Below are 23,385 nucleotides of genomic sequence, written 5' to 3'. Positions count from 1 at the left end.
TAGGATTCAAATCAGTATCTGGACCACCCACAGGAAAATAAATTTTGTCTAAGAGCAATTAGAGTCAACATTTATAGAGTACTTGCTATGCTCCAAGCAAAGTTCTAAGCTCATTTACTCTTCGCAACAACCATTTGACAAGGTCTCATTCTGCCCAGGAGGGGACTGAAATTCAGAGAGGTTAAGTATTTTGCCCAAGTTCATGCAGCCAGAGTGGTAGTCAGGATTCAAAGCCAATCTGGCCCAGAACCCATCCTCCTTCCATAGACCACGCTGCCTTTCCAGTGATCTATGAATCAGCCACAGAAACTGGACTCATTTTACTTATTCTTCAACAGTGTGAATGGATACAAAGGCACACATTCTGTGTCAGGAGAAAAATTTTTAAATGAGCCTATTGGGGCCCTCTTGTGGAGAGACCCACCTCTACCATGTCCCAAGTTTTTACACTACACACACACACACATACACACACATGTTTTCACACACATATGTTTTGATTGGTGAATGTCCTTGGCACAGCCCAGCTCACACAGGAGGCACAGATATTCAAGAAGAAGAACATCCTTGACTAAGACTGCAGCCAGGTCCCTGACATCCTGTGTGTCTTCACCTCTTAACCTCCCATCATGCAGACTTCTCAGCTATACAAGAAGTGAAAGTATCTTTCTTCTCCAACCCCCAAACACTCCCCTCATAAATACCCAACTGTCTGGTGAGAATGAAGCAGAGGGGAGGAGTAACTATATTGGCCAAGATGATATCCAAGCTTATTTCCAAATAGTCTGTGATCCTGACATCCCCACTCCCCATCCCAAAAACATTTAGGACAGGATTACCTCTACATGGCAAAAGAAAATGAAGCCAAAAAGGTGAATGTGGTTTTCCTAAGCACACCAGTAAGTGACAAGGTGAATGAGAGAAATACCCCAGACCCGGTCAGTTTACTTCTCCCTCGGCCCTAGATTACAAGCTCCCAACAGAGAGTGGGCAAGGAGACCTATTTCTTCTACTTGTTCTCTGATCCTGCCTAATGTCCTTAAAGTGACCAGCCTATGTCTGATAACAGCCAAAGTTACTAGAAGGTGTACTCTACTCCATCTCCACTCCACTGTAATGAAAAGAATGTGGGCTCCGAATGTCAAGCCAGGTCACCTCACCTAGTTGTGGGACTCTAGGCAAGCTGCTTAACCTCTCCAGGTTTCCATTCCTTCATCTACAAATGGACTTGATAGTAACTACTTTACTTTGCAGGATGGTTCTTGGTGTTAAGTGAGATGTTATGAAGCATATAGTACAGTACCTGAACAAAGTGAGGACTCAAGAAGGTTGTAGCTCTCATTAACAACTACTGTGAGAGAAAATTTTGAATAAAGGACAGGATAAACAAAAGCAGTAAGGGCTTCATTCCCTTATAGAACTGTCTTGTGCTCTGACAATCAAGTCTTTCCTTGGAACCCAGTTTCCCTGAGCCACAGGCCTGCCTACACACCTGCACTACACTCTAGGTGGCTACAGAGGCATTTCCACTCAAACCTCAGCAATGCTGGCTGGCTGTGCATCAGTGCCCAGTGAAGAGCTGACTGAGAATGGCCACTTCAGAATCCAGCTTCCTGGTGTCTCAGGCCTGTCTTCAAACTCCAATACCTCTAAGAGGGAACAGGGAAGGCAGGAATAGCCAGGACAAATTCAAGAGACCTAGATTTTGTGGATCACTCTAGACAGGGTCAGCTGGCATCCCGGGAATAAGGGACCAGGGCCTTCTTCTTCCCTCTCCTTTAAAATAATGAATGGATCTCCTGATAGTAGGCCCAATGGGCTTTCTCGATAGCCTGCTTCCAAAGAATACCAAGGACTTTCACACATTCATCCACACACAACCTGGGGCTGGGGCAGAATCAGAGTTCATCTTTTCCTGCTGTCTCCAAGCTTCCAGAGGAGGTCAGAGCCTCTTAGTGAAACTATGATAGGAAGGAAAATATGACTTCCAGTCCATAGCTCCAAATGGACTATGTGCAAATCACTAAGAACACCAACCCTTATTCTCTGCTAGGCACTCTGGCACTTTGGATTACAAGCATCCAGCATTCACACTCTAGAAACAGATACCACACAAAGATATTTTACCATCAGCCTCAGTCCCCTGAGCACCATACTTCAGAACAGAACATACAAAAGATACCACTGCTGCCCTCAAGGGAGCTGACGTCCTGTTCACAATTAGTGGATAACATGGCTTTCCACAACAGAATTTGAGACAGCACAATTATCAAAAAGAAAGCCAACTTAAGAAATATACCATGAGGGGCGCCTGGGTGGCGCAGTCGGTTAAGCGTCCGACTTCAGCCAGGTCACGATCTCGCGGTCCGTGAGTTCGAGCCCCGCGTCAGGCTCTGGGCTGATGGCTCAGAGCCTGGAGCCTGTTTCCAGTTCTGTGTCTCCCTCTCTCTCTGCCCCTCCCCCATTCATGCTCTGTCTCTCTCTGTCCCAAAAATAAATAAACGTTGGAAAAAAAAAAAATTAAAAAAAAAAAAAAAGAAATATACCATGAGAAAATAAATACCGCTCTAGGCAACTTGAGACACAAATTACAACTTTTAACAGATGAAATGAGCAACAATTAGGTTCCTCCTTAAATTAAATCAGGAGCCCCAAGAAAATAGCATTAACTTACAGAAACAATGAGCGCACCATAAGGACAGGTCACCAAACACAGAACTCGCTACTATCACATTGGCACTGACTATGTCTTCCAGGTAAATCAGCAACTGAAACATCATATTTTATTTTTAACACGCCTGAGAGTCCAAGACTATTTATAATCCCAGATTCTTAAAAACTTGAAAGGAGGATGAATTTTTAAATGTACACATTTACATATGTGGGCAGAAACACAAAAATCTGATGCCTCTCAACACAGCTCAGGGAGCCATAACTCACGGCTTTCACAATCCCACCTAACACCCAAAGAAAATCCGGGCGCCTTCTCCAAGAGATGGTGGGAGGCTGGGTAGGTAGCCAAGAAACAAAGAAACCTAAACTCAGCACTTGGCAGGACCATTAAGGAGCAGAGGATTTTAAATGCATTGTTTCTGACTCTAAATATGTCTACATTTATTACCAATTTGGGATCAGAAACCACATTTAGTTCTGCCGTGACCACGCACTAAAAATATTAAGCAGAGTATTGCCTAGGAAACACTTCCCTGCTGCAGCAGTCCCATTTCAGAGTCAACTCTGCCATGGTCCCAGGGCTCCCCATCCTGGGCTTCACTGAGAGCCCAGTTAACAAGCAGAACTGCCACTGTCCTGCCAAGGCCTTGCTTGCTTTTTAGAACGCAGCGATAGGAGCCAGGGCTAGGGACTACACAACCTTGTCATCCTCTCCAAGGCTGTAACATGGTCAATGAAATTCCATTTCACAGGCTTGTAACAACTAGAACCCACCAGACTGGGAGCTCCATAAGGGTAGGGACAATTGTCCACTTAACCCACTGCTGTATCCTCACCACCCAGCATTGTGCCTGGCACTCAAAAATATCTGCTGATTGAACAAATCAACAATCTCAAAAGGGGTCATCTGGACTACCACAATGGAAAACAGTGTTGTCATTAAAACAGGTGAAAAAAATGTTTAAATAGGTGAACTATGGATAGTGATGCTAACATGAACACAGATACATATTTTTGAGCAGAAGCAGAACATAATAGCACACACATAGGAATTACTACTCTGAAAAAAAGTGTGACCACCTCTATGATCAGCTATGAAGTTAGAATTATGGGAAATTATGCTCAATGGAGTCTTTCTTCCTGAAATGTTAGCTATATGAGAAAACATTTAAAAGAAGTATTATTCTCAACATAATATTCTCCCTTGTCTGCTGACTTGATCTGGTCCTTGAGATGGCTCAGAAGCCTTGTTCCTGTTTGGCAAGCCCAGGAACAGATGAACCATCCATCAGCCCAAAGAGAGAGTACAAGGGCAAAGCTGCAATCCTAGAGTCCAACTTAACAAGTAGACCTTGTTTATCAGGTCACCTGCCAGTGTGCATCATCAGTATGAATGGTTCCCTAGACAGGTGGCCAAGATGGAGGTGCTGAGACAAAAGAGTATGGAAAAGATGACCTGGCCCCGCTTCAAGACCAGAGTTCCAAATAGGTACCATCATGCCACACAGCCCAGGGCCTCCTGGCCAGCCAAGTGACTGTTAAGAAACGTAGCAGTATACCAATCCTTCCAAATGTTTCAAAAAATAGAAGAAATGGAAGCACTGCCTAACTCATTCTTTGACTCCAAAATTATCCGAACACCAAAGCAAGACAAGGACACTATAAGAAAACTACAGACCAATATCCCATATAAATATATCTGCAAAAATCCTTAAAAGAACACTAGCAAACCAAATTCAGCAGCATATTAAAAGGACTGTATAACATGATCAAGTGTTATTTATCCCAGAGATACAAGGGTGGTTCAACACATGAAAATTAATCCAGTTAACAGATATTGATAAAATAAAGGGGAAAAAAATCATCTCAATTGATACCCAAAAAGCATTTGACAAAATCCAACATCCTTCCATTCTAAAAACACTTAATAAACTAAGAACAGAACTTTAACATAATAAAGGGCATATATGATGAGAGTCATATAAGAAGAACCCACAGCTAACATCAATGGTGAAAGGTTACAAGTTTTTCCCCCAAGATCAGGAACAATACAAGGATGCCTGCTTGTATCATTTATATTCAACATTAATACTAGAATATCTAGCCAGAGCTATAGGCAAGAAAAAGGAATAAAAGATACCATACTGGAAAGGAAGAAACAAAACAATCTCTATATACGAATGACATGAACTTAGATGTCGAAAACCCTGGAGAATCTACAAAACAAACAAACAAACAAACAAACAAACTGTTAAAGCTAATAAAATCAGCAAAGCTGCAGGTACAACATCAGTACTCAAAGATCAGTTGTGTTTCTTATACTAGCAACAAACAATCCAAAAGGGAAATTAAGAAAATAATTCCATTTAAAATAAAATTAAAAAAAAAATAGGGGCGCCTGGGTGGCGCAGTCGGTTAAGCGTCCGACTTCAGCCAGGTCACGATCTCGCGGTCCGTGAGTTCGAGCCCCGCGTCGGGCTCTGGGCTGATGGCTCAGAGCCTGGAGCCTGTTTCTGATTCTGTGTCTCCCTCTCTCTCTGCCCCTCCCCCGTTCATGCTCTGTCTCTCTCTGTCCCAAAAAAATAAATAAACGTTTAAAAAAAAAAAAAAAAAATTTTTTTAAAAAAGAGTATCCAGGAATAAATTTAACTAAGGAGGAAGGTCTTTAGCCAAAGGAAAAAATTTGTACAATGAAAATTACAAAACATTGCTAAAAGAAATCAAAGACAACCTAAATAAATGGAAAAACTTTCTGGGTGGATTGGAACACTTAATACTGTCAAGATGACATTACTATCCAAAGCAGTCTATAGATTCAATGCAATCTCTGTCAAAATCTCAACAGCGTTTTTCAAGGAGATGGAAAAACTCACTCTAAGATTCATAGGCAATCTTTAAAAAAAGGAACCAAGTTGGAGGATTCACACATCCTGATTTCAAAACTTTACCACAAAGCTAATATAATCAAAACAATATGGTATCGACAAAAGGTAAGCACATACTCTCCCATCTACAGTCAAGTGATTTTTAACAAGGGTGCCATTGACTAAAAATGGATGGAAGACCTAAATTTAACAGTGCAACTATAAAATTCTTACAAGAAAACATAAGGGCAAAAATTTTATGATTGGGCCATAAATTCTTAAATAGGATACTAAAACCACAGGCAATAAAAGAAAAAAGTGATAAATTAGAATCCATCACAATTTTGATTCCATCAAAATTTGGGGGCCTCAAATAACACTAGCAAGAGAATGAAAAGAAAACCCACCAAACAAGAAAAATCACATATTGATAAAGGTTTAATTTTCACAATATGTAAACAACTCAACAACATAAAGCACCCCAGTTTAAAAACCAGCAAAGGAGATTAACAAAGAAGGTATCTCCAAAGAAGATATGCAAATGATCAATAAGGTCATGAAATGATGCTCATTACCAGCTGTGGTTACTGAAATGCAAATCAAAGCTACAATGAAATACCATCTGACACCTATTAGGATGCCTATAATTTAAAAAAAAAATTTTAAGGGAAAACAACTGCTGGCAAAGATTTGGAAATATGGTATACTACCAGTGGGAATGTAAAATGGTACAGCTACTCTGGAAAACTCTGGTAGTTTTTCAAAAAGCTACACATTGAATTATATGACCCAGCAATTACACTCCTAGGTATACACCCAAATATCTGAAAACAGGGACTCAAAAAGATACTTGCATGTCAGTGTTGCCAAAAGGTGGAAACAACCTAAGTATCTATCAAGAGATGGATGGATTTTTTAATGGATATTTATTTTTAATGTTTATTTATTTTTGAGAGAGAAAGAAACAGAGTGTGAGCAGTGAAGGGGCAGAGAGAAAGGGAGACACAGAACCCAAAGCAGGCTCCAGGCTCCAAGCTGTCAGCAAAGAGCCCAACGCAGGGCTCGAACTCACGAACCATAAGATCATGACCTGAGCCAAAGTCGGATACTTAATCAACTGAGCCACCCAGGTGGCCTTTAATAGACGTTTCAAATGTGGCATATATATACAATGGATTATTCAGTTGTAAAATGGAATAAAGTTCTGATGCAGGTTATAATATGGATGAACCTTAAAAATATTATGCCAAGTGAAATAAGCCAGACACAAAAGGACAAAGATTGTCTAATTCCACTTACATGAAGTATCTACAATAGGCAAATTCAGAGATGAGAGTAGATTAGAGGTCACCATGGCTGGGGGTACAGGGGAGGTAACGGAAAGTATTTCTTAATGGGTTCAGAGCTTCTGTCTGGGGTGATGAAAAAGTTTTAGTATATAGTGGTGATGACTGTACAATACTCTGAATGTAATTAATGCCGCTGAATAATACACTTAAAAATGATTAAAATGGGGTGCCTTGGTGGCTCAGTAAGTTGAGCATCTGACTCTGGATTTCAGCTCAGGTCATGATTCTCTCTTGTTTGCCCTCTGCCCCTCTCCCCCACTTGCACTCTCTTTCTCTAAAATAAAAATAAATGGTTAAAATGGCAAATTTCACGCTATACCTATTTTACCACACTAAAAAAGAATTTAAGATTGTCCACAAGTTGGCAACTGCTGAAACTGGACAATGGGCACATGGGTACATTCATTACACTGTTGTCTCTTCTAAAAATTTAAGCAGCAAAAATGTTTTCTTTAGTTTTTCTGATAGGTATTCTTTTTGTCAAGGTAAAGAAGTCCCCTTTTATTTCTACACAGCTGTTTTTATCATAAATGGATGTTAAATTTTATGTGTGTTTTTTACATCTATAAGATGATCACAAAAATTTTTTTTCCCCTTTAACCTAGTAATATAGCAAATTTTATGTGAAGATATTCTAATGTGAAACCACCCTTGCATTCCTGGGATAAGCCCAACTTAGATGATCAGTGTTCATATCCTGCTGGGTTTCATTTGCCATATTTTGTTGGTCCTCCATGTACTCCCATAATTCTCCATGCTGCTGTCCTAATATCCACCAATCTATACTTTAAATATGAACTCCCTGAAGGCAAAACTCATTCCTCATCTACTGCTCCATCCCTAGCTAGTGCAAGGTCAAGGCCACAGCAAGAACTCAATAAAAGGAGTGCTCATAGATAACTATGTAATGAAAGAGTAGGTGGAGGTAATGTACAGGTGAGTACATCAACACCTTAATCCAGAATATTGACATCCACCCAGGTACAAGTACAAAGCAGATTTTTCAGGCAGGGAATCCTTCCAAGGGCTCACCAGCCCTCCATAGAGCTATCTTTTTTGTGGGCAACTCAGTTTGTCTGTACCCTCTAAGCTGAACCCCAGCCCTAAATTCTCATCTCCCCACTTTCCCTCATTACCCAATCAACAGCATTCCAAAGCTGAGTCCCTGCTTTCACTAAAGCAGATGCAGCCCTCGTATCAAAGCACACCCCAAAGGTTAGATCCTGTGCTGGGATTGATTGGGAATGTGGCTTTAGATTCAAACTTAAAAATGTTCCTCCCAATCTCTGAGTTTATTCCCATCAAAATGGCCTCATCCCAACCCTGATTGGAACAGCAAGAGCCCATCCCATTAACAATTCACTGCATCAGCAGCACAGAGGAGGAGAGCAATCAGCAAGGAAAACAGCTGAATTATTTCAGCAGCTGTAAATTATGTGTTCTCTCTTCCTCTCCTCCTCCAAGTCCGTGCTCAACTGTGCCCCACGCCTCCACACTGAACTTGGGTTTGTCAAGTATCTACATCAACTACAGTAACCAAACTTGAGTTCAAGAAGCAATATTAAAAAGCACTAATTAACTGATATTTAAATAACTGTGTTTAATGTCAACAAAATCACACTTTAAATATCCCCCAGTCTATTAGTTACTTAATGAAATTGCTTAAAATCCTTGGACACTGGCACAGAGCACACTGTCTGGGGGAACAGTTCTCAGGCCCTGGCCTTGGCAGTCTGTAAAAGAGGAGGAGCCCTTACCCTGAGGAAGTACCCAGAAAGCCCAGTTTCCTTCTAGAATCTCCTAACGAGGTGGATTCTTTTCATAGCTCCGCTGGTCTCCATAGGGGATCAAGAACATAACAAACACATTCTGAGCATGAAAAACTGCCAAACCAGGCCACAATTTATTTTTTAGTGTATTTAAAAATATAGGTCTATACACATACATAAACCCAAGAGAGACACTTCTCCCATCTGGTATCTGCTCTTCTTAAGAGTGGTGTATCACAAGACATTCAAGCATGTGTACAAAGGGGATACAACAGGATTTGTGACAGCAGGTAGGGTCAGGGGGCTCTGCAAGATGCCACCAACCAAATCCCAGCCTGCCAGGAGTCATCAGCCTGCAACTGACAGGGGTACACTCAGCCAACAGCAGCATACTAGACTAGAGCCTACAAAGGGACTCTAGGTTCCAGTGAATGAGCTTGTGATGGGGAGGCCAACGGGACCCCAGGAAGTCTCTCCTGCCACAGTAGGCTCCATGGGGACAACTTGCCAGCTACCCTTATCATAGTACCAGACTTCTTGAAAGGGGGTGACATGCTAGCCACCTGCCCAGGTAAACACATCCTAAAAACAATCGGTCTCACAATAGGCCTCTAGGCAGAGCACATATGGTCAAGGATCAATAAGCATTTGAAGCTCACATTTTGGGCAGCAGATGGTCTGAACCCAATTCCACTGATAGGAAGAGATCATTTTAAGAGTATCAAAGGTGTACAAGATGCCAAATAGCCTTCTCTTGCCCCTTACAGCAGAGGCCCTAATTCTTCCTAGTTTCCTTACAAAACTACCACCTCACACTTCCTGGTTGGCCTTAAGTTTTTTGTCTCTGTTACTCAGTACCTTCCCTACATCTTCCATTTAGCTTGATGGGTCTGCCTTGCCACAGAGTAGGAGGCAATTCTTTCCAATGATTCCATCCTGTCTCTCACTGGCCAGAGATTCCTCTTGTGGCAGCTCTCCTTAAAACAGCCACTGCAGCCCCTGGTAGTGCCAAGAGACAACACTGTGGAAGAAGCTTGGTTAATATTACCAACTCTTACCCTGAAAGGCAATCACTCCCATAACAACTAGGTACAAGCTCCGGGTTCAGAGAAGCCAGATGTTTGGGTTATAGCTCACAAAAATGTGAAGAGCATCCAGAAAAACAGAAAAGCACGAAGCCCACGCAGCCCAGACATGCTGCTCACTTACTACCTGCAGTTTCACACCCACGCCAAAGCCATTTCGACCTCAGATGAGCAGTTAACAGCCACACCAATCCAGAAAAATATTTTTACAAAGACCTTCTTCACTCTTCCATATAGGAAAGCTACCAAAAGAGCAAAATTTTGTGCACTATGAAAAGATGAAGGAACCCTTACTGCCTACTAGGAAACATATATGCAGTTGCCACCACCCCAACACATCCAACTGGCAGATTACTCACCCTTCAACACATGTGTATTGAGATCTACTGCAACACAAACGTGATCCAAGTGCTAGAGATACAAAAACTAAGTAAAATACGGGTCCTGTCCTCCAGGAGCTTTGAGATGGGCAATGGACATGGAGGAGTTCATCAGTCATTATAATAAGCACTGCATTCAAAGACTCCAACAGACATGGTTGGAGGAATCTGAAGCAGGGGAGAACAGATACCATCATCAAGAGATAAGGGTCAGAGAAGACTTCCTGGAAGAGGTGAGCTTTAAAGATTAAAAGAGTAAAAGGAATCATCCAAACACAGGTGATGAAAAAGGCATCCCAAGCAGAGGCAGGAGTGCTTTTTGAAGACCTGGAGGCATGGTAAGTGGCATCAAGACTCCAGGAACTCTCTTTGCCAGACAGGTCAGATGAGTTTCAAAGACACAGCTCACTGAAGTGTCTTAGCAAACCCCTGGAATCTGAAGAACTGCCCACAGTGAAAGGGAGATTAGAAAGGAGAAAAGGAGGCCTGCTACATGCCTGCTAAAATAAGATAAGAGGGTCACCATTGTTTATGAACTCTGCTTATGGACTCATTCCTTTGCCTTGCAGTTCAGTGGTTTGTTAGCTCTTGCAAATTCTCAGCATCTATTAATAGAAAGAGCCAGTCAACAGAATCTGGATTTGGGCTGTATTACTCCCCACAGTGGCCTAAAACCCCAGTAGTTAACTTGAACAGGAAAGTGGCTTGAGAATCTAGGCACAGTGTTTGTGCTACCTCTCTCTGAAGGCTATGCCTGCTTTACTCTTCTCTCCAATGTTTTATACTCAGCAAGTTCACAGCTAAGCTCAAGCTCTTCCCCCAACACTCCCTCCCTCTCCTTCTCCCCACGTCCACTGCGCTTCCATCACCAACCACTGTCAACTTTATCTACTATTTCCCTTCTTGCTCACCTGCCCAAATTGCCATAGCCACCCCCACCTCTCAGGTGAGGGCAAGCCAAGCAGGCTTTCAAAGAAGCCAGAATGAACCTGAGGAGCACCATGAGGAAGCAGAAGGCACACAGCTTTACTCAATCTCTTATTCACTCAGCCCTGGGTTTCTGGAGCACCCAAAATCCAGTCTCCTGAGTTCCTCTGAAAGGCTCTCAATAAAAGCCACTTTCTTCCTCGGATGAAGAGTCCCACTCAGGGAGCCTATTCAATCACAGTAACAAGCTGGCACTTGGGCTGCAGAGAGGGTTTGGTGCCTCGCCTAAGTCCTCGGGAGATACCAACACCTCAGGAGCCCAGAGCCCAAAGTCAGACACATAATTATGGGAATCAAATCCCAGGGGAGGCAAGCTTGGCTCCCCACAACTCCACCCCTCAAGGCACATGGGAGACTTCCTATGGGAACTGAGCCAGTGAAATGAAGAGTCTTAATTCATACTCCCTCTGCCACCCTCCCTCAGCAGAAGAGAAGCCATTTCCTTCTGCCAAAGCAAGGAAGTGGAAGTCAGTAATTTTCTGGAGGATGATGTCGGTGCCCATAGTAGCCCAGAAATCAATTTCCCAAAATCAAGGACAAAACATGTATTAAATAAAAAGAGCTGTATCTGGCCATGCCTCTGGAGCCTCAACTCAATGGTAACTTCCCTTCACTGCATTCCCTACCAATGGCCCTCACATCAGTCAGGAAGGAAAAACGTATGTTGAATGAATGAACAAATGGATGACACAATGAACAAATAGCAGGCTAAGGAGCTATAGGAAAGAGGCAGCATGAAAGAAGGACCTGCTCAAAACCAACCGTTCATTCTGTCTCCGAGCACCCATCATATACTCTGTAACCTGCGCAAAATGCTAGGAACACACAGGCATGCATAACCTATGAAAGACAAAGGAGGCAGGGAGAAAAGCACTCTCCTTCATCTCTCTGGGACGGCTTATTTCTGAATACTATTTTAACAGTACCTCCTGTTTTCCTGACATTAAAGCCATGCCTAATGGCACATACGCAAATAAAAACTTCACTTTTTATTGTATCCAGCACTTTGGGGCCTTGTGGTTCCTTTTCCGAGGAAAAACCGTCATTCATCTCCTTGATTAAAAATTGATTTAATTTGGCTTTCATCAGATAGGTACAAGGGGAAAACACACAGATTCACAGAGATAATTCGCCCAGCAACAGGGCTGTGATGAGCTCTGGCGACTGCACAGTTGGGTCCCAACCCACCTCCGATGAAAGACAATTAAAAAGCTCACAACGTGGAGCTTAAGCTCCAGCCAAAAGGAATTATCTTCCCACAAGCATCTCAACCAGATTTTTGGTTAATATAAAAACTTTCAAAAGGAAAGGAAAGGAAACCCCAAGGATATTTCACATACAACTTAAAATTTCTACATTTTTCAAATTCCCTTGCAGGGAAAAAAGGCAAAGAGGTCTTTATTTCTCACTCCTACTTTTCAAAACTTATCCCATTACTTGACATTGTCATAAAAATTTTCAATTTGTTGAGAGCTCAGAGCAGAGGTATGTGCAGTGGCTGAGGCACTGCAAGCTACTGTGAAGGGGCTGAGGTGAGAGCAGCAACAGCTGCAGAAGAGGTGGGAGCTGCAGTCCTCCACAGCACACGCTCAGCAACATAGCCGTGGGCTCGGAGCCTGAGATCAAACGCCAGGGGCTCAGGCAAGCAGCAGGCTAAACGAACTCTCCATACTTCAGGTTCCTGAACTCAGTGATTTAAAGCAAATGGGCAGACTTTGCTGCAGTGTCAAAGAATCATGGGGTGAAAGGTCAGCAAATCGTAAGTACACCTTGATTAAACGTTAGAGGGACTATTCCATAGCTAGAGCATGAACGTCATCTTACCCTCATCTGCTTGAAACCATTCAACAGCTTTCCAGGGTCCTCAGGATAAAGGCCAAATTCCGTACGCAGGCTGTCCACCACTGAGCCAGGATCAACACCTCCAGCTTTATCTCTTTGCTCTCCTTGTCTACAGTTCGCTCTATGGAACTTTTTTTCCAGTGCTCTAAGACATCTTGAATCCCACCTCCAGGCCTTTGCACATGCCACTCCCTCTGCTGGAAACTGTGTTTCCCCTGCTCTTTATTTGGCAAATTCCTACCATTATAAAAGGTTTCCTCCTCACCCTCAAAGATACTTCCTCTAGGAGGCTGTGATTAACCCTCTCCACTGGACCAGACTGCGTGCTGTGACAGCACCCACACTCCCCTGATCACAGCACTTACTACATTTTATAATATACTTATCCTAAGCATCATAACGACAGGGACCATGTCCATTCTGCCCAGCTAGCTCGATGCTTGACACAGAAGAAATGTTTAGTAAATTCTTAAAGGGTGATTTAGATTCTGTGTCAGGCTCACTTCTCAGTTGTGTCCTGATTCACCTCCCCCTCCTCCCCCATGCCAGTTATGTGTTCATCTCCCCTATGCCCCAACCACAACCTCTCACATTTCAGTCCTTAATGGATGGCTCACCCAGGCCTTAACCTCACACATGCTCATCAATCATCTGGGCAGCACACGCTATGTGATGGACACAGTGTCAAGTAACCAAGATAGAGAGATGACCAAGTCACCTCTCCTACCTTCCAGGAAAAGAAAAGGCATATAAATAAATAATCGCCACATGGTAAGATAAGTATCATAATGCAGAGAAACATGGGGTGGAAGCAGTGCAGAAAAGATTTCATGCATTCTTCCCAGTGTTCCCTCCCCTCCCCACCCTGTATCCCAGAAAACTGCTCTCTACCTCTCCTCATTCTAAAGAAATCTCTCCAGCACTCTTTACCTGAACACCTAGCCCAGATCAGTCTTCTCAAAGCTGGGCTCCCAATCAGCTCCAGATTAATTCAAATCCTTTCTGGCTTCTGCTTTCTCACCTTCTTGAGTTCTGTTCCCAGGCAGCTCACTCACATATATCCCTGCCTCTGCCCTATCCTGAACCAACTTGTTGAAACTACTATTTTTCCATCTCTTCCCTCAATGGTGTTGAGTGATCACTTCACATTTATGAAACATCTGCACTTAACACAAACATACTTCACAGTCCCTGTCTATAATGAAAAGAAGAGGGGACTCACAAGACCAAATCACCAGAAAAAAAACTGAACGCAAAATAAACCTTCCTTAACACAGCCTTTCTCTTCTAATGCTTCCTCTTGCAGATCCAAGTGCTAGACCATCATGGCCCTCAAGAGGATGCATCTGATTGTGTTACATTTCCAGGGAGGTCACAGCACCCTTCATCAACAAGCCCCCAGGCACTGACCCCCTGGCCCGCCCCTTCAGCCTCTTTGCATGTTACAGTCACTCTATCTAGCTGCACATTTACTTAACATGTAGTAAGCATCCCTGTGAGCCAAGAATCACATTCCTCATAGTGCTAAGCACAATGTCCCGTACATAACACATGCTCAGTTAATGTCTGTAAGTGAATTTCTAACAAGAAAACCAGGTGAGCCTCCCATGCCCCTTGCCCAGAAATACTCCAGTGCAAAAAATATTCTGCTATGCAGCCTGAAGTCAAAGACCTCCGCCCTCCCCCAGCAAAAAAATCTTCTTATTCATGTGAGCCCAGACCATGGAGACCTTCACCCCAGCTAAGAAGATGCTGACACAGCCCTCCTATCAGTGTGCAAAGAGAGCCAGAGAAACCAGTGCTGTAAAACACCCTTTTAATCAAGTGACTTGTCTCCAGTTAGTGTAGATTTAGGGAAAAATTTTCTCAAGAAACCAGTAATAAATGGAAGGGAAGAAAAGAAGAGAAATTAATGAACATAGTAATTATCCCCTGAAGTTGCAAATCAGAACAATTCCTCACTTTAAGACAAGTATGAAAAACAAGATTAAAGTGCTTCAGGGATGTGTTCGTGAAACAGCAGGTAATAGAACAGATAAAATATATTTACAGTACCTCGCTGGGGACATGTACCTTTTGGCTAATAGGTATCAGATACTAAATACCACTGTAAAAATAATATTCTTCCATGCTTCATTATGGAGTTACAATTATCCATGGGAAAGCAGCAACACAACAAACTATACTGAATGGTACCTGGAATAATTCCAGAGTCCAAGCTTCTCCCAAAATGTCTGGCACAAGTGGGTTTAAGAGCCGGGCTATACTCCCCTCTCTAAGTCTGCCAGGCCAACCATAACAAAACACCATAGACTGGGTAGCTTAAACAACAGAAATTTATCTTCTCACAGTTCTAGAGGCTAGAAATCCAAGGTCAAGGTACTGGCCGACCTGGTTTCTATTCAGAGTTCCCTTCCTGGCTTATACACAGCCACCTTCTCCCTAAGTCCTCACATGGCCTTTCTTTTTTCCTCTCTACCCATGTACTGAGGAGAGAGAACTCCCTGTGTTTCTTTTTCTAGGGACATTAATTCCATCAAATCAGGGCCCCACTGTTATGACCTCATTTAATGTTAATTATTACTTCCTTACTCCAAATACTGCCACGCTACGAGTTACAACTCAACACAGGAATTTTGAGGGTACACAAACATTCATTCCATAACACCTCCTGAAGCATGAGGCCTGTTGCCACACACATTCACTGAAAAAGGAAAATGGAGGAGTAGCTAAGAGAGTGGCTTTGAGGAGTAACAGAGGACTGGGTAAGAAACTGGCCATGGGAACACACCTGCTGACTATGGGGGGTGATTGCCAAAGATTGGTGGGTTGCGGAGGCAAGGGGAATGGTCCCAAGTCAAACTCTTTCACAGAAGATAGCTAAAAAACAACAGTAACATATAATAGTAATTTATAACACATACAAATATAAATAATATTACTAGGTACTAGGTGCCAAGTATTTGGCATGCAAAGTTTCATTTAAGCTTCATGAAAATGAGGTACTGAAGATACTAATATCATTTTTATTTTAGAGATAAGTAAACAAACTTACATTGGTCAAAGTCATTTGCCAAGGTCACCCAGTATGGTAGGAAGAATAATAGCCCTCCAAAGAGATCAGGTCCTAATACCTGGAACCCATAAATTTTACCTTTTAAGGAAAAAAGATATTTGCAGATGTGATTTAGGATCTTCAAATGATTATCCTGGATTATAGGAAAGGCTCTAAGTACAATCACAATGTCCTTGTAAGAAATAGAGGAAGATTTGACACAGGCACAGAAGAGAAGGCAATGTGAAGACAGAACAGAGATTTGAAGATGCTGAACTTGAAGTTTACAGTGATATGGACACAAGCCAAGGAATGCCAGCAGCCACCAGAAGCTGGAAGAAGCAAGGAACAGACTCTGCCCTAAAGCCTCTGGAGGGAGCGTGGGCCTCCCAACACCTTGATTTCAGCCCAGGGATACTGACTTCAGACTTTTGGCCTCCAGAACTAGGAGAGAATAAATCTCTGCTGTTTTAAGCCACCCAATTTGGGTTAATTTGTTACAGCAGCCACAGGAAACTAACAAACCCAGCTAGTAGAGACAAAGCCAGGCTCTGGGACCTCAGTGACTCCAGGCCTGCACCCTCAAACCCTGTGCTTTGCTCCTTTTCCACACACAGCCTCACCAAGACAGACCTATGCTCTGTTAGATGGGTAACCCTGCCAAGAATTGAAGTAATTAGCACTGGCAGCTCCTCTGCTGCAGTGTCCCCAGACATGTGTCTCTCCTTCCCCCATATCACAGCAAAGGCTTATCAGAGCCCAAACCAGTATCTTAGTGTTTTAATTATCAAATAAGGAGTGAAATAGCCCACAGTACAACATTGTGGTGAGAAAGCAAACCAAACAGTTTAACAAAGGTTTTCACCTAACCTATTTGTTTGCACTTGACTGTTTCCCCAAACACGGAGAAGCTCATAACCTCTGTTGCTCTGCTCCATCCCTCCCACAAATCCTTCCCCACACAGACACATTTGGGAAGGAGTATGAGCTGCAAGTAGTTCACCACCACCCACCACCCACCATCCCCTGTTCACCACCTGATGACTTCCCAGGAACACAGAGAAAAGGATTGAGTTACACTGAACTCCTCTCTCTAAGCCTTTTGGGTAAGTACTGGTATGAGCAGGCTAACCCAGAGGTTCCTCAAGTTAACCAATCTTGGCATTAACAAGCAAGCTAATAAACACATTGTCAGGGCAAAGATATAGCATCCCAAAATGCACTTTTTGAACCTATTCTGACAAGTATGGTTCAGCTTTAATTATTTATAACACTTCAAAGTGCAGGTGGTAAAACACAGTAGTGTGCTTTGTAAAAATAATGATGTCTTGGTGATAGAGGACTTTTGTGGCTGTTGTGGCTATTCAACCTTTGCTGAGGAGCCATCACTCAGCTCAGGGTTTCTGGGAGAACAATCAACTGGGGGATCAGCAGAGAAGACAACCTGGGACTTACCATGTAGTGAAACAATGGGTAACTCATTAAAGGCCCCAGAGTTTTCCCACTTTTGTTTTTGCTAGATGCTTTCACCCCAACTCCCTCAAGCCCTGTCTTCCTTCAAAGTTCTTCAAGAAACTTCCTACCTTCTTTTCTCTTGCCAAAAAGGTTCCATCTGATCTTCCATCATTATCTCCAACTAACAATTACAGCTAACATTCAGGAAGCATTTACTCACTATATATTGGGTTCATAACAATCCTATGCCACAGGTACCATCATTTGCCCCCTATTACTGATAAGGAAGCTCAGACTCAGAGGTGTTAAATCATTTTTCAAGGTCAGAGAGCTAATCATTGGCAGAGCCAGAATTACAAAGCATATCTAACTCCAAAGCCCAAGCTCTTAATAACATTAGACTCATATGACATCAATTCATCAGATAAACTGGTGGCCTTACTACTGTCACCTAGAGAAGACCTTAAGGAGACAAATCTGCATATCTTTTGACTAAGCTGACTGCTCAGAAAGATTGGCAAAAATGCTCTTAAAACCATCCACAAAATTTCTTTCCTTGCTCATTTCTCAGAGAATCATCTGGAAAATACAGTCAGTCCCAAGGAATCCTTGGGGGAATACAAATGGATTTAGAGATGAAAGCAAGCTTACCCCTTCCCAGGTGAAATGAAACCTCAAGATTTAGCAGTACCTGAAAGTGCCCACCTCTGCTCTACTGGTTTGAGTCTCAGCAGGCTGTCACCAACTATACCTTTATTCGACCACCAGGGAAATAATGGAGGGTCCTCACATTTTGAGAAGAAAACCAAAAAGCACAATAATAATCATGCAAAAAAGGAAGGAATAAGCAAAAAGAGAACAAAGCTCCAATTCCTATTTATCATGTATCAGCAGGTTCTGGTTTTTAAGCTTCTTATTACAATCTTCTGACTCCAAATTAGTTTTCTTTGCCTAGTCCTAATTATTGCTTTAACTCCCTTCAAATGGGCCCCCAAAGATGATGAAAAATGTAACGGAAAGGTCGACTTGTCCCATGGGAACTGCAGGGAGACACCCTGACGTATTGCTCTGAAATGCTATTTGTTATTTCATAGGATAAAACCCCAGAATTAATCATGGTAAAGAGTTCTCCATTTCTCCTGGCAACAGGACTCATTGGGGTTAGGCAGGCAAGGGAAAAGAAAGATGATACGGAAAGAGAAAAAAAGCCCCATTTCCTCATCTAACAGCACATGCACCAAACAGGCTCCCAAATTCTGCCCAAACCACCAAGCTAGTACTGACATCAAGTTCTGAAGCTACCCGTCACTGGAGGGAACAATGTCCATGCAAAAGGTTCAGCAGGATGCTGGGAGATTAGGTTTGGGGGTGGCAAAGAGAAGGGCGGGAGAAGAAATGTAAACCATAAATTGGGCTAAAAGTCCTGATGCTTCTCCTGCTAAGAGCTAGCAAGGAAAGACTGAATCAACTTTCTAGAAAGGTAAGATCATGAAAGGGGATGTTAAAATAAATTGAGAGAGAAAAAGGAAAAAGATGAGAGAAGAGAAGGAGTCTTACTGCAGCAGGTTTGCAATTTGTCTGCTTTCAGAGCTAAAGCTCTGCGTAGCAAGTTTTTTTAAAGTTTATTTTAAGAGCTTTGAAGCCTTTTGGGGAAAAAAAAACTCACTAATTCTACCTTTCACAAAGTCTCCAGAGTTTCACTGCAATGGGGGGCATTTACATGAAACAGGATGAATTGTCATTAGAGGAGCATCTATCCCTCAGAAAATCAACGTGTTCCATGTGTGTACACTCCTGTTTGAGAAGAGAAACATTTGAGAACTTTTTTCATAGCAGTCTATTCTTTTTTTTACTGTTGTTTGAGTATAGCTAACACACCATGTTACATTAGTTTCAGATGTACAATACAGTGATTCAACAAGTGCAGCTACCATCTGTCACCACACATTGCTATTACAGTATCCATGACTATATTCCCTATGCTGTGCTGTGCCGGAAGCCTCTATTTCCCATTCCTCTTCACCCATTTTGCCCATCCCCCCAGCCCCCTTCCTTCTGGCAACCATCAGTTTGTTTTCTATATTTACAGGTCTACAGCAGTCTATTATTCTATCAGATGCCCAGGTAAAGAATATGGAGACAGGGCTGCAAGGCCTGATCCTCCAAATCCTATGAACACACAAAGATTGGCAACTGGTTTTGAAGAGATTCACACTCAGGATTTAAGAAAGGAAGAGAGGGGGGCCTGGGTTGCTCAGTCAATTGAGCGCCCGACTTCTGCTCAGGATATGATCTTGCAGTTTGTGGGTTCGAGCCCCGTGTCGGGCTCTGTGCTGACAGCCTGGAGCCTGCTTCAGATTTTGTGTCTACCTCTCTCTCTGTCCCTCCCCTGTTCGTGCTCTCTCTCTCTCTCTCTCTCTCTAATAAATAAATAAATAAACATTTTTTTTTAAAAAAGGAAGGAGAAAAATCAGTGCAAATGAAATCAGCACAACAGCTGTAATTTATTTACTTTTTAACCAAAAGTAAGTTCGTTAATTATTTAAATAGCCTGATTAGGCATCACAGAAACTTAGGCCATCACCACCCCTGACGGTGAAGAGCACCTTCGGTTTGGGGACTTGCTGGCTCATCTTCCTTTAAAGTTTACAGAATTATGGGTGACAACCAAAATGGGGTGGGAGAGTGTAACAGGCATTTTACTCACCCTAACCACATTTCTACAATCAAAAAAAAAAAGACGTGTTCTAGCCTAGAAGGTAGAAGAGATGAAAGCTAGCATGTTACCTACAACTCTAGCCAGAAGAAAGCTGTCAAAGATTCTGAATAACACTTCTGAATAAGAACTGCAGAAACAACACAAAGGCAAGAAAATAAAGCACATGATGAAAGATGAAAGAGATTATCAATTAGCCTAGAAAGGACTGAAGAGGGGAGGTGAAAGAATTAAGAAAAGGCTTTATCATTTTTGAGTCCAGAGGAAGTTGGTTGAGAGAGCCACTGTTTTTACCACTAAGCCACCTTCTGGTACCAGAATCTTCAAAAACCTGTCTTGCAGGCTTATAACTGAAATTCTTTCTTGAAGGGGGATTGGGAGCTTCACTAAAAGTAGACTTCTAAGTAAGTTTAAACGTAAGTTAAAGATTACCCCAGTTGGATAGAGGATGGTCAGTAATTATAGAACGTTAAGATACTGACTTTATTAAGATTATTTTATTTTTACATCATCTGACATGAGGCTGGCTAGAACTCACAACCTCAAGATCAAGAGTCACGTGCTCTACTGACTGAGCCAGCCAGGTGCCCCGACACTGACTTTAAAGTAGTTGCCAGAGTGACCAAATACCCTGAGCTAGTCACAAGGCTGAGTCCTCCAAAGGAGGAAAATAAGCAAAGGAGACAGCTGGCATGGAGGCTGTCCAATGCCTTTCCTTTGAGAGCTTTATCAATAGGGAAAAATCAACAAAACCTAAGGTAGGTTAAGATAATCATGGGCTTAGAGAAAGGGAAAGAAGAAGGCAGCTTTGGGTGACAGAAAGAGAGCCTTGGAAATGAGTGGAGACTAGTACCTGCAGGGCTACGTTTTCAATACACACAAAACCTTTTAAGCAATAGAAAACCATCCCTGCTCACTCGCTTGCTCCAAACACCCTCTTCTCCTCATATACATGCCTGGGACTTTATTCTCTAAATTCAAGACCAGGTCTTTGAGGACTCCTAACATTTAGGACCCAAACATTTACAAAGGTAGCTGGAGATAACTTAGTTCCACTTCCTCCTGAGCACACCCATTACAGTTCCTGCAGCTCCCTGGGTTACAAGCCCTCTGCCAAGAGAACAGTTAACTGGTCCAGCGTCTCACTCATACCATTAATATTACCCATGAAAAAACAGGCCACTGCCAGAAAGCAGCAATATCCCCTCTGACCTCTCCATGTTTCACCCTGCTACTCACTCACATTCTGTGAATTTGTTTCTATCTGGACAGTGTCAATTTGTCAATTCTTGTCTAATGCCCTTGTCTAAGAACTTACACAGTATTGCAAAAAGTGTCGGTAGAAAATCAGAGTAAGATAAATTTTCCATGTCCTGGTGAGCTTTCATGTTTGTTTTATTCCAAGCAAATGCACTAAAGCTTGTTCCTGAGAACACCTAAAAAAATCAATGCCTCAAGTCCAGCAATCACAAACTCCCCTTGCCAATAACAAAATGCCAAGGAAAAGAGAGCCATATCAAATGAAGCCAGGACAAATTGCCTCTCCTCAGAAGATTCCAAATAATGGGGGGGGGGGGGGGGGGAACAGGTCACTTAATTAGTAATCAACAAGAAATAAAATCATCTTACAGTTATTTATGATTTTTTTTCCAAGTTTATTTTTGACAGGGAGAGAGAGACAGAGCATGAGTGGGGGAGGGGCAGAGAGAGGCAGACACAGAATCCAAAGCAGGCTCCAGGCTCTGAACTGTCAGCACAGAGTCCGACGCAGGGTTTGAACACACGAGCCGTGAGATCATGACCTGAGCCAAAGTCAGACGCTCAACCGAATGAGCCATCCAGGTGCCCCACTTACAGTTATTTATGAAACAAAGGAATATGAATATGACAACTCTGTACCCAGGTTCTGAGTAATAAAAGAATCTAGTCTTGGGGCGCCTGGGTGGCTCAGTCGGTTAAGCGGCCGACTTCGGCTCAGGTCATGATCTCGCGGTCCGTGAGTTCGAGCCCCACGTCGGGCTCTGTGCTGACAGCTCAGAGCCTGGAGCCTGTTTCAGATTCTGTGCCTCCCTCTCTTTGACCCTCCCCCGTTCATGCTCTGTCTCTCTCTGTCTCCAAAATAAATAAACGTTAAAAAAAAATTTTTTTTAAATAAATAAATAAAAGAATCTAATCTTATTTTTTTAATGTTTGTTTGAGAGAAACAGAGAGACAGCATAGACAAGGGACGGGCAGAGAGAGAGGTAGACACAGAATCTGAAGCAGGCTCCAGGCTCTGCACTGTCAGCACAGAACCCGACACAAGGCTTAAAACCCACAAACCACGAAATCTTGACCTGGGCAGAAGTCAGATGCTTTACTAACTGAGCCACCCAGGCACCCCCGACAGAATCCATTCTCATTTACAAGCTCATTCATTCAACAAATGTGTGGTCATCTACTAAGTACCATGCACTGTTCCTAACACTGTGAATACAGCTGTGAACATGACAGACCTGATCCCTATTCTTATGGAACTTACATTCTGGTGGAGGGAAAACAGAGAATCCACAAGAAAACAAGAAAAATATCACATGTCTATGGGGCACCTGGGGGGCTCAGTAGGTTTAGTGTCTGACTCTGGACGGCTCAGGTCATGATCCCAGGGTTGTGGGATCGAGCCCCACATCAGGCTCAATACTGAGCCTGCTTAAGATTCTCTCTCTCTCTCCTTCTGTCCCTCTCCCCTGGCTCATGCTCTCTCGAAAAAAAAAAAAAAAAGCCAAGAACATGGATGCAAAAATCCTCAACAAGTCATTAGCCAACCAGATCCAACAATACATTAAAAAATTATTCACCACAACCAAATGGCATTGATACCTGGGATGCAGGGCTAGTTCAATATCCACAATATCTGCAAAACAATCAATGTGATTGTCTCAATGTGTCTCAATAAAACAAAGGACAAGAACCACATGATCCTCTCAATAGATGCAGAGAACGCATGTGACAAAATACAGCATACTTTCTTGATAAAAACCCTTAAGAAAGTAGGGACAGAAGGATCATACCTCGAGATCATAAAAGCCATATATCAAAGACCCAACGCTAATATCATCCTCAATTGGAGAAAAACTGAGAGCTTTCTCCCTAAGGTCAGGAAGGAGACAGAGATGTCCACTCTTGCCACTGTTGTTCAACATAGTATTGGAAGTCTTAGCCTCAGCAATC

General features: G+C 42.6%; 1 protein-coding gene across 2 annotated transcripts in view; it reads right to left on the bottom strand.

Moving 5' to 3' along the window:
• SIL1 (SIL1 nucleotide exchange factor) overlaps positions 1–23,385 on the bottom strand; it is a 217,241-nt gene that overhangs the window by 172,780 nt on the left and 21,076 nt on the right. The window contains exon 1 of one of the 2 annotated variants that reach the window (XM_086702934.1): positions 12,932–12,954. The exons of the other annotated variant lie outside the window; for it this stretch is intronic. The gene's annotated coding sequence lies outside the window, so the exon portion shown is untranslated. Of the gene's footprint in view, positions 1–12,931; positions 12,955–23,385 lie in introns of those variants that run through there. 2 annotated transcript variants of the gene reach the window in all.

Source organism: Puma concolor, chromosome A1 (assembly GCF_028749965.1).
Source record: "Puma concolor isolate L17-30 chromosome A1, mPumCon1.1.hap2, whole genome shotgun sequence".
Classification (NCBI taxonomy): Eukaryota; Metazoa; Chordata; class Mammalia; order Carnivora; family Felidae; genus Puma; species Puma concolor.
The sequence above is the reverse complement of the archived record's forward strand: the minus strand, read 5'-3'. Positions and strand labels throughout refer to the sequence as shown.